Source organism: Protomyctophum bolini (genome assembly GCF_963924005.1).
Source record: "Protomyctophum bolini genome assembly, chromosome: 12".
NCBI classification, from domain to species: Eukaryota; Metazoa; Chordata; class Actinopteri; order Myctophiformes; family Myctophidae; genus Protomyctophum; species Protomyctophum bolini.
The window spans coordinates 17,678,404-17,689,122 of NC_137873.1; the positions used below are offsets into that span (position 1 = coordinate 17,678,404).

Genomic DNA, 10,719 nt, shown 5'->3' on the forward strand with positions numbered 1-10,719 from the left:
TTTGGTAGCTTTGCTATTTATTATATTACATGTTGCTACTGTTTGTTGGAGGTGGTTAGAATGTTTATTTGATAGTCCCCCCCAACCCATTTTTTCTGGTGCTTGCTTATTGTTTTGCTGTACTGTACATAATTACACATGTGTTATTAGTAAATAATGTTTGTTGTTGCTGAGAACTTTATTGAGGCGATCACTGCTGCTGAGTAAACTGTTCCTTGTTATCTTCACATTTAAACTATTGCACTTTGTATTATTATGATTATTGTTACATTAGTAAAGCATATTTTGTTCATTAAAACAAACTGATTTTTAAAAGTATGTGTTGGTTCATGTCTGGCAGTTATTAAAATGTGTAGCTTTTGTCAGTAACTTACTTATTTTATTTTATTTTCAGTCTGAAATGGAAACCTGTTTTTGTCTCAACCAATCACAGTCTAAGCCGAAGAAATATACGTATAACTCTAAAGTTAACCACTTGAATCCCCTAGCCTCGCATAGCCAGCCTTCATCTGGGGCTGGAGATTGCCAAAAAACGCAAACTTTTGACCGCTTTGTACATGTACACCAAGTGTCAAAAATATTATAATATAATAGCAAATTTTTGCCTAATGTTCCCCCAGAATATGGATGCTGAGGTTCAAACGTCACAGCCACATATTACAGATTTCATTGGCCTCATGAGTCCTTTTCACTTTGCCTCACACACAATTTGACACAAAGAGAGGAGAGGCCTAATATCTGTGAAGGAATATGTGTGATATTAGTTTTGTGACTTTTGTCATTATTCTCTGTTAACTTAATGCTTCTTTAGGAAGAGAGAAGAGAGAAACAGGAGACCTCCAGACAACGACGTCGAGTCTGTGGGGGCTATGGGGCTGTAGCCCCCATGAAGAATTAAATAGCCCCTTTTAGCCCCCATGAAGATTTTAGTGGACATTTTATATTAACATTACAGATTTTCTGGGAATTATTGACCCTCTGACTGTTGCAAAATTCCGAAAATGTGAACCTCTCCGCCGGCTGTTCAGAGGTGTTAAAAGTACTCAAATGCTAATCAGGTTTCTTTTGTTTTCACCTAGCCAGGTATTATATGCCTACAGTACAGTGCCCATAGGCGGCGGGTGTGTATAAGGCTAGGGAAGGCTTAGCCTTCCCAAAAATTATGCTGGGTATTCTTTTTAAATATATATAATATATGTGCGCAGCATTATATAGAAGGCTATTGTGTGTGTGTGTGTGTGTGTGTGTGTGTGTGTTGTTGGTCCCTGGTGATCGGGTATAGGTAGGCTATACAGCAACTGGCCTAATCAGCATATGATTGGCTACTATATTGGTATGTCTGTAAAGCTCGTCCGCTTCCAGTCGCTTTGTAGCAAACAGTAGCGCGCGCTGGTTTGTTTTGGGAGACAGCAAAACGCAAAATGTATTTTCCAAGGCAAAGATAAAGTAATTCAGAAGAAGAAGCTGTGACTCGGCTGTCAGAACTCAGCACCACCACCAGTGCCCGCACGGTTCACAGTTCACACCACTGCAGCAACACTGACACGTTCAGCGGAGTGACTGCTGTCTCTGTGCCGTCTGTGAAGAGCCATGAGCCGCGACTCCCGGGAGGGGCAGCAACACCGCCGGGTAATCTACACAGACTATAGTGAGACTACACACTGACTCGAGAGAAAAGACCCATATCGTCCAAAATAGGCTAATCAGTCGTTGTCTGTGTATAGGCCAATTCATTGGTAAAAGTGCTAAATAACTCATTTTTAGACCATTTGGGAAATAAATAAATCCACAGCGGCGCGATCTAAGGGTAATGGACACATAACGGACACCCGGGTATAAATGCAATAATTTATTAACAAGAAAATAATGAATATTTACAGATATATGGCATCATGCATAAATTACAATCAACATAAAACATATTACAATTTTTTTTGACTATGGCGTCTTCTCTCGTGTATCATCAGATGTCCGGCTCCATGCTCGCCTCTCCTTGGAGGCCAGTTGGGTCAAAACAAAGTATATCACATTGTGACAGCTGTAGTGAGTCTACAGTCCACCTGCCTGCTGGCAATATAGCCTGGTTGTGATATGTAGATGTGATTGATATTTTTGTTTGTTTGTTTTTTTAAGTCATTCTATAACACAAAGTAATTTAATTTATTTTATGTATTAATTGTATTTTATATATTACTATGTTATTACTAATTTTATGTATAACTATATTACTAATTGTATTTATTTGATGTATTACTATGTTATTACTAATTTTACTTAATTCATTACAAATTGTATTTGTTTTATGTATTACTGTTATTACTAATTTTATTTTTTATGCATTTATTTATTTTATGTATTACTGTTATTACTAATTTTATGCATTACTATATTGATAATTTAATTTATTTTATGTATTATTGTCTATATTACTAATTATATTTATTTTATCCATTACTATGCTATTACTAATTTTATTTTATGTATTACTAATTTTATTTACTATTTTAATTTACATTTATTTTACCATTTTAATTTACTATAATCTATTTTTTTATCGTTCGTTTTATCCATTTATTTACATTATGATCTAGTTATTTATATTGGTTTATTATTTTATTGTTTATTATTTTCAAAGAGCCCTGATTGATCACATCTACATATCACCACTACCAGTCAGGATCTGAGTGACTCAGAACCCTGGTGACCTCCAGATGGAGCCACACAGGAGACCAGCAACGTCCTAAAGAAAAGAAAGAAATGCTCATTACTACTTTGTTCATAAAACAATATTGATTGAAATATTTATTAACAGTTTGCAGAATTACAGTACATGTCAAGCACAAACTCAATACAAAGACTGTTAACTGCAAGTGGACGACCCAATTAAGCATTACACTTGTTTACAAGAGGGTCCACCATGTTCAATTCTTCAAAACATTTAGAGACGTACAAATAAGACACTTCTATATAGTCAAAGAACAGAACAGGAATTCATCATAAAGGAGGTAAAAAGGGAAAATAAACGTATACAGTGAGGGGAAAAAGGGAGTCACATGTCTTAATGACTGTTGGTAGGGCGTTCCACATTTTGGTGGCATAGGAGTGAAAATAATTTAGTCCCTTGTTTGTGCCGAATCTGGGTTGTACATGGTTCGTTGCACTCCCTCTGGTGTTGTGGGTGTGGACTTCGTTAACATAAAGGAAGTATCTAGACAGGTACATGGGTATCTTGGTGGTGTATCGAATCTTGTGGACCAGACCCATTGCAAGATGCTGTACTCTGTCGTCGACCCTAAGCCATTCCAGCCTGTAAGTGGGCAGGAGTGAGGTAGGTTCGGGGGGTGAGGCCAAGTAGGAGACTGACCAGTTTGTTTTGAGAGGTCTGGAGCCTAGTTTTAAGGGCCTTTGAGGTGCTGTGGTACATGCATAGTCAAAGAAACCTTGTACGAGGGCTCCTGTTAAGGTCTTGAAGGTGTTTTTGTTGACCAGTGAGGAGATCCTGTAAAGGAATCTTGTTCTTTGGTTGACTTTTTTGATTACGTTGGTGGCCATTTTATCACCGGAAAGATTAGCCTCCAGGATGGAACCTAGGTAGGTAATTTCATCTTTACGTGTGATAACATTGTCACCAACTCTAACCAAGAAGCCATTTGCCTTGCTGAGATTACTATTAGATCCAAAGAGAATGGATTCAGTTTTTCCCAGGTGTAAAGATAGTTTGTTATCAGCGAGCCAGGTGCAGATTCTACCGAGTTCAGAGCTGAGGGCCTTTTCAACCTGCAGTTTGTTCCTGTCCGAGACTAGCAGTGCCGAGTCATCTGCGAACAGGAACAAGCTGCAGTCACAAGCTGATGTCATGTCATGATCATAGTGTGTGCGTGTGTTGTATAGTTACCTTGCTGTGATGTAACTCCAAAGGTGATCAGAAATAGTTGCTCCATCGGCTAGAAACGTGCTCTTCACCGGCATGATGATCTTGTTCCTAAAAAAAGTCTATAGTCAACCCTAACTGATTACAGAACATAGATATAGACATAGATATAAAAAAACACAACTAGAAGGATTTAGGCCCGTCACAATTACCTAATCGCCAAGTATTTGAGATACTTTTTTAGAGATTAGTCATAATAGTCTCCATGTTGAAAATGTTCATATATTGTCAAACATTTTAAAGAAATAATGGAAGCAACCGATCTACAAGCTCTAAACGTGTCACTTTGTAATTTTCTTCTCTTTTAGTGTATAAAGTTGTTGAATTATGCCATGTGGAGCTTTTTGTTTACAAAGCCTACAAAAGCCAAAGTTTTATTTAGAATGTTATGTTATGACGCAATTAAATTGTTACTAGTAATTTATTTGAGAAACAATTAAATCGGCCATTATAAAACCTCAAATTCCGACAGGCCTAAACGGGTTCCAGTGATGTCTACCGAACCTTCCAGCTCCATCCGAGCCTCCCAGAAGTCCTCAGCGGAAACAGGAAAGCTTCGGATCTCGGGCATCGGCTGAGATCTCCATTCTAACAAAGAACGAAAGACAGACAGACAGACACACACGCACCCCAAATTAGCTTTGCTGTGTGTGTGGGTGTGTGTCCTGTCACAACATACACATGCACTTACAGTAACGTTTAAGAATAGGGATTGACCGATTATCGGCTTTTTACTATAAAGCCTATAAAAAAGCCCCAACCCTAAAGCGGTTCGTACTGTCGAGTTCCTCACCGAAGTCCTCCAGCGTCTACCAAGATCGCCGTCCTCTGTCCTCCCATCCATCCAGGCCCAGGTCCGAAGTCCTCCAGCGTCTACACAGATCTCCGTCCTCTGTCCTCCCATCCATCCAGGCCCAGGTCGGAAGTCCTCCAGCGTCTACCCAGATCTCCGTCCTCTGTCCTCCCATCCATCCAGGCCCAGGTCCGAAGTCCTCCAGCGTCTACCCAGATCTCCGTCCTCTGTCCTCCCATCCATCCAGGCCCAGGTCCGAAGTCCTCCAGCGTCTACCCAGATCTCCGTCCTCCCATCCATCCATGGACAGACCTGCAGATCTCTAGAGGCTCCAGCTGCGTCTGCCATTTCCATCCTGAGAGAGAAAGAAGAAAGCATTAGCTCTACAAGCTCACAACACGTTGCAACGCGGTGTGAGCTTGTAGATCTGCTATTTTTGCTGAACGCTCCCTCAGAATAGGGATGCTGGGGTTGAAGTGGTAGTCTCATTAAGACTTTGATTAGCTTGGAAGGCTGACAGACATTCAACCACAGTGCCACTAGGAGGCATCAACACATGTACAGTCCTCAACATCTTTTGTCATTTTTTATTCAAGTGCTTCTAAAAGCAGATGAGATATTGACTCTCAAACTATTGTGCAGAGTCATTTAGATTTATCATAAAATATTTAAAACATTTGGATGACTGTAGTAAATGATGCCATTCTTCGTGCCATAACAGTACAAAAGCAGTTATCCATCCTCAGAAACAAGCCATAACTATTCCTACTCACAGCTCATCAGAGTCCTCTGAGGAAGCCCCCGGGGGGGGGGGGGGGGGGGAGCTTTGGAACGGATCTCTGTCCGGGAACATCAGCTCGTCTATCGATATCTCCATTCTAACAAAGAAAGAAAAGAAAAAAAACACACCAAATTAGCTTTGCTCTGTGTGTGCATGTGTGTGTGTGTGTGTGCGTGTACCCTGTCCAGCAGTGGCGTTCCAGCGACGTCTACCCAGATCTCCGTCCTCCCATCCATCCATGGACAGACCTGCAGATCTCTAGAGGCTTCAGCTGCGTCTGCCATTTCCATCCTGAGAGAGAAAGAAGAAAGCATTAGCTCTACAAGCTCACAACACGTTGCAACGCGGTGTGAGCTTGTAGATCTGCTATTTTTTGCTGAACGCTCCCCCCAGAATAGGGATGCTGGGGTTTTAAGACTTTGATTAGCTTGGAAGGCTGACAGACATTCAACCACAGTGCCACTAGGAGGCATCAACACATGTACAGTCCTCAACATCTTGTCATTTTTTATTCAAGTGCTTCTAAAAGCAGATGAGATATTGACTCTCAAACTATTGTGCAGAGTCATTTAGATTTATCATAAAATATTTAAAACATTTGGATGACTGTAGTAAATAGTGCCACTAGGAGGAATCATACTGCCATGCTATACTTCGTACCATAACAGTACAACAGATATCCATCCCAACAAGAAATATTCCTACTCACAGCTCATCAGAAGTCCTCCAGGAGGGAAGCTTTGGAACGGATCTGTCCTTCCACGACGTCTACCACGACCCATCCACCCTAAGAAAGAAAGAACGAAAGATTAATTTAAGTGACCAAGAGCCAGATATACGTACATTGTGTCCTTTCACATCATACACAAAATGTATAGAGAACATTTAAAACAGAAGCCGACCATACCACTCGCAGTAATGAAAAAGTCTAAGTGGTTTCTTACTTTGAGCCGCCTTCAGAGCCCCCCCATGCAGATTCATCCATGGACAGCGAGAACTGCAGATGTCCACCTGTAGGGGCTCCGGTTGAGCCTCGCAGCATCTGGAATGAATACATGGTGGTTATAGTCTATGAATGGCTTTGCACATCGTTGCTGCTGCCAATAGGAATTTGTGATGTCTGTGTGGCGACAATTGCTGGGTCTGTCTGTTTTTTTATAATACATACAATTTATATAGCACTTTTCAAGGTACCCAAAGTTGCTTCACAAAACAGTAAAAACAAATTTATTTGAAAATAAACTAGTAACTGCTGTTCAACACTAACAGCTACATCCACGACCTCCCTGCAACAACATCAGTGAAGTATGGCTATGCAGACGACCCGATTACTGTGTCCCAGTCTGGAGCCGTAGCTCTCATGTCAAGAAGCTGGATGCTGCCCTCAACACCGGATGGGCCACCCCAAACAAACTGCCTGCCTGTTCTCGCTGGAATCACTCCAACAGAGGTCAGACGAGAAGCAGCCACGCTGGCCCTCACTGAGAAGGCACAGCTGAGTGAATCCCAGCCATCTCCTCCACAAGGTCGTCAGAGACACCACAGCACACATGCCTCAAGTCACGGTGCCGTTTGCCACAACACACACACACACACACACCAAGTCACGGCGACCTTTGCCACAGCACACGTGCCTCAAGTCACTGTGCCCCTTTGCCACACAGGCCCAGGATCTGCTCCACACAACACCAGCTGACACCTCCAAGGCATCCTGGGTGAAGGCAAGACAGAGGGACCAGTGGAATACATTGAGGACCCCAAATATGTTCTTTGCCAGCACCTCCACTGCAAGGAGTGGACAACCCTCAAAGCAGAAGTGGGATCTCGGACAGTGCCCACTGTGAATGCGAGGATCCACTACAGACTGTGGAACACGCAATGACCATTTGCCCCAAATACCGGCCACCGAATGGTGATCGTGGCTTAGGTGACCTAGACAATGACACATTGTACTGGCTTGCTGCAACAGAGCTGAAGTTCTATGGACATACGGCAGAAGATGTTTAAGAAACTTTTTTGTAATTTCATTTTTTCGGCAAACCTTTGTGGCATTTAATTTATGGAACATGTGGATGTTTCTTTATTTATTGGTGAAGTTTTAGTTCCACTTGTGGCATTCTTTGAAATGTATTGACACGTTTGATATATGTTTTTGTTAGGGATGTCCGATATTATCGGCCGATAAAGGCATTAAAAATGAATAACTTAATTTTACTTTATTTATTATTTTACATTAAAAACATCTACAAGCTCACAATACAATAAGACACATGAGAGCTTGTAGATCTGCCATTTTCAAATGATTTTTATACATTTTAAATCTTGAGATGAGAGATTAGATCATTTTAGATGAGACATTTTGCATAATGAGTAATTATTAATAATTACTTTTGGTATTTTAAGTACATTTTCTACCAAAACCTTTGTACCTTTACTCGAGTACATGTTGAATTGTAACGGAGTATTTCTATATTGCAGTATTGCCTACTTTTTTTAAGTAAAAAGTTTGAGTTATGTTTCCACCACTGGAAAAAGCCTGCATATAATATATATATATATTATATATATATGTATCTGTTGATATCGGCAATTAGGAGTTGGACAATATCCAACACGGACTGTCGGACATCCCTTGATTTGTGTGATTTTGTCCAGCTTTTAGTGAGTTTGTGGCATTTTGTTTACTTTTGTTAACAACCAAAGAGCACACCCAGTATGTATCACAAGGCTATTTCCACCAGTCAGGTGTACTTATATCTACATCTCATAAGCGGCCATGAACTAAACACTACAGATATCACAATTTGACTTTGGCAGCAGCAAGAAACGACTGATATGCAAAGCTCTTCAGCCATGCTTCTCTCTATACAAACACTCATAATGTCCACATGGACATAGCAGCCATGATGGGGTGGTTCACACAGGAGACCAGGTTCAGTGTTCCAGCAGCATCTACGGTCATCTCCATCTACATCTACAAAGAAAGAAAGACATCAGAAGCTGACCATATCACTCACAGTAATAGAAACATTTTAAAAGGATCTCTGGCTAATAAGACAAATATTCCTTAACATTATACTTGCCATCTATAACTAAAATATAAACTAGTTAAATATTTTATTTCTTTCATATAATCTTTTACTACATAGGAACTGTTCCCGTCGCAGGTCCATGTGTGGTCCAGCGCTATGGAATGCACTTGCTAATAAAAAGTACTTAAAATATTGCTTTGATGCTTATATCAATTAAGCTGTTTTTGTATTAGCAAACACACAGACAGGCCTCTTTCATACTGGAGTAATTCATCCGCTTCATTTACAGACATCAGTAAAACGTGACATGACGTCCGTATTTAAAATACAACAGCAGCGCTTATTTTCCAGATCCAAACTTAGCGTTGCACAAAGCTTGCTTAATAGCAACATCAATTCATTCCAATCCACATTAAATGTCGCGCTCTGCGCGTTCATTCATCCGTATGGTATCGCTCATTTCATTAGCTTCAATAGCGTGACACATCCATTATGGTTAGATCCTTCCAATCGATCCAATTTCAATACTTGTGTCCGTATCAGAGTAAAGATTTCAACTTGAATGTAGGGCCAATATGCCTTTCTTTCTTTTATCACCAGAGATATACGGTTTAACAACGTGCTCACACTTTGGGACTTGGGCGCCTTGTAGTTTACTCACTTGTAGCCGTTTGTCGATGGTGATTGATGATGACTGCATGTCACACCCCTCTCTGAGGCTAGGGTAGTATGAACAAACGGATGGCACGGCTACGCAGTTGGGCAGAGTTTAAGCAAGATGTATTAACCCCAAGTGACAGACAAGTGATAACAACAAAGGAGACCAAACGTCTGCAAAATAGAAATAAAAAGATATATTCAAAACAAAGTACTGCATATCATATATAACCACATAAATCAAACTCATTTCCAAATAAATCATTATCATATGATATAAGCATAAGTATTTATAAATCCAGCCTTTTCAAATGTACATTAAATAATTATAATCTATATATATATAAAACATTATATATATATATATATATATATATCATAATAAACATCACAGTAATATGTAATCTATGTAAACCATGGTATTAAATAATAACAAAATAACATCACCTCCTCAGAGACAGCTCCTTCCCGGACCAACAGCAGCAGAGTGTGCAGACAGACTGACTTGGATATTCAGTCTCTGAGCTTTATACCCCCCATGGCCCCTCCCACTAGACTGGACCAACTGAATAGGGGTAAACATGATCCACAACATGTCAACTCTGCCTGGCTTGGCACAAAACACATTCATATACATTATATTCATATTCACATTTCAGTTGAGCTTGTAGCTCTATTTTAAAGTCTTTTTAGGTTTCCCAAAAGTCCTTTAATCCTTTGATGTCCTTCTGTGACAGGCAATCCTCCCCCTCCCTGGAAGGGGAGTTGGTTTGGCCCAATATAGAGTTCAGCTGCTTAAAGAGACAGGAATCTAGAGAGCAGTGTGTGTGTGTGTGTGTGTGTGTGTGTGTGTGTGTGTGTGTGTGTGTGTGTGTGTGTGTGTGTGTTTGTTCAGTTTGCTGCTTCTTATTAGTCTTTGCATGTCCTAACAGTGCGCGCTTACTGAAAGGCATGTACACTAGCAGCAAACAGTGACAGGGTGGGGTCACACTGTCACACTGCAACAGGTTGATATAATTATGGTAGGAGTTTGTGTCGTGTGAGTGTAATGGTTTCAAAATAAACGGGGCAAACAAAACAAGAACAGGCTCCAGACATAAACTAAATAAAGGTCTCAAAAAACAGACGAGCGCAGGGTTCAATAAACAAATAATAAAGTACTTTTCTTTCTGTTGGCAGAGCTGCCATTACAGCGAATCGCGATAGACGGAATCTAGATAGCCTGGGAGCTAGTCGGACATCAGTCGGGAGGCGGGGCTGCGGGGAGCCCCCATGAAGATCATCATAACTCTTCGGCTCTGCCTCCAGAAGGCCAAATTATTAGTTCATTTTGGTTATCTTTATTCAGTGGCCTGGTAAGACTGCCTTAATACCATTGACCGCTTGGTGGCAGCAGAGATAGAGTACAGTCATGGCAATCCATTTATGAGTCATCATAAATGCTCCTGCACCTCATTACTGCAGCTTCCTTTGAACATTCTGCTCATGCATGAGTATTGAGTACCACCCACCCACGAGGTGAATA

The 10,719-nt window shown here is 40.6% G+C and overlaps 2 long non-coding RNA genes across 2 annotated transcripts; both read right to left on the reverse strand.

The window, feature by feature from the left end:
* Positions 1–2,325: 2,325 nt before the first annotated feature.
* On the reverse strand, positions 2,326–4,523 carry LOC308324976. The gene is made up of 3 exons (XR_013964982.1): positions 4,436–4,523; positions 3,896–3,982; positions 2,326–2,740 (listed from the first exon to the last, which is right to left on the reverse strand). It is a non-coding gene; the product is annotated as an uncharacterized lncRNA (long non-coding RNA).
* Positions 4,524–4,793: 270 nt separating this feature from the next.
* LOC308325537 lies at positions 4,794–7,086 on the reverse strand. The gene is made up of 4 exons (XR_013965034.1): positions 6,450–7,086; positions 6,215–6,292; positions 5,498–5,796; positions 4,794–5,079 (listed from the first exon to the last, which is right to left on the reverse strand). It is a non-coding gene; the product is annotated as an uncharacterized lncRNA (long non-coding RNA).
* Positions 7,087–10,719: the final 3,633 nt, after the last annotated feature.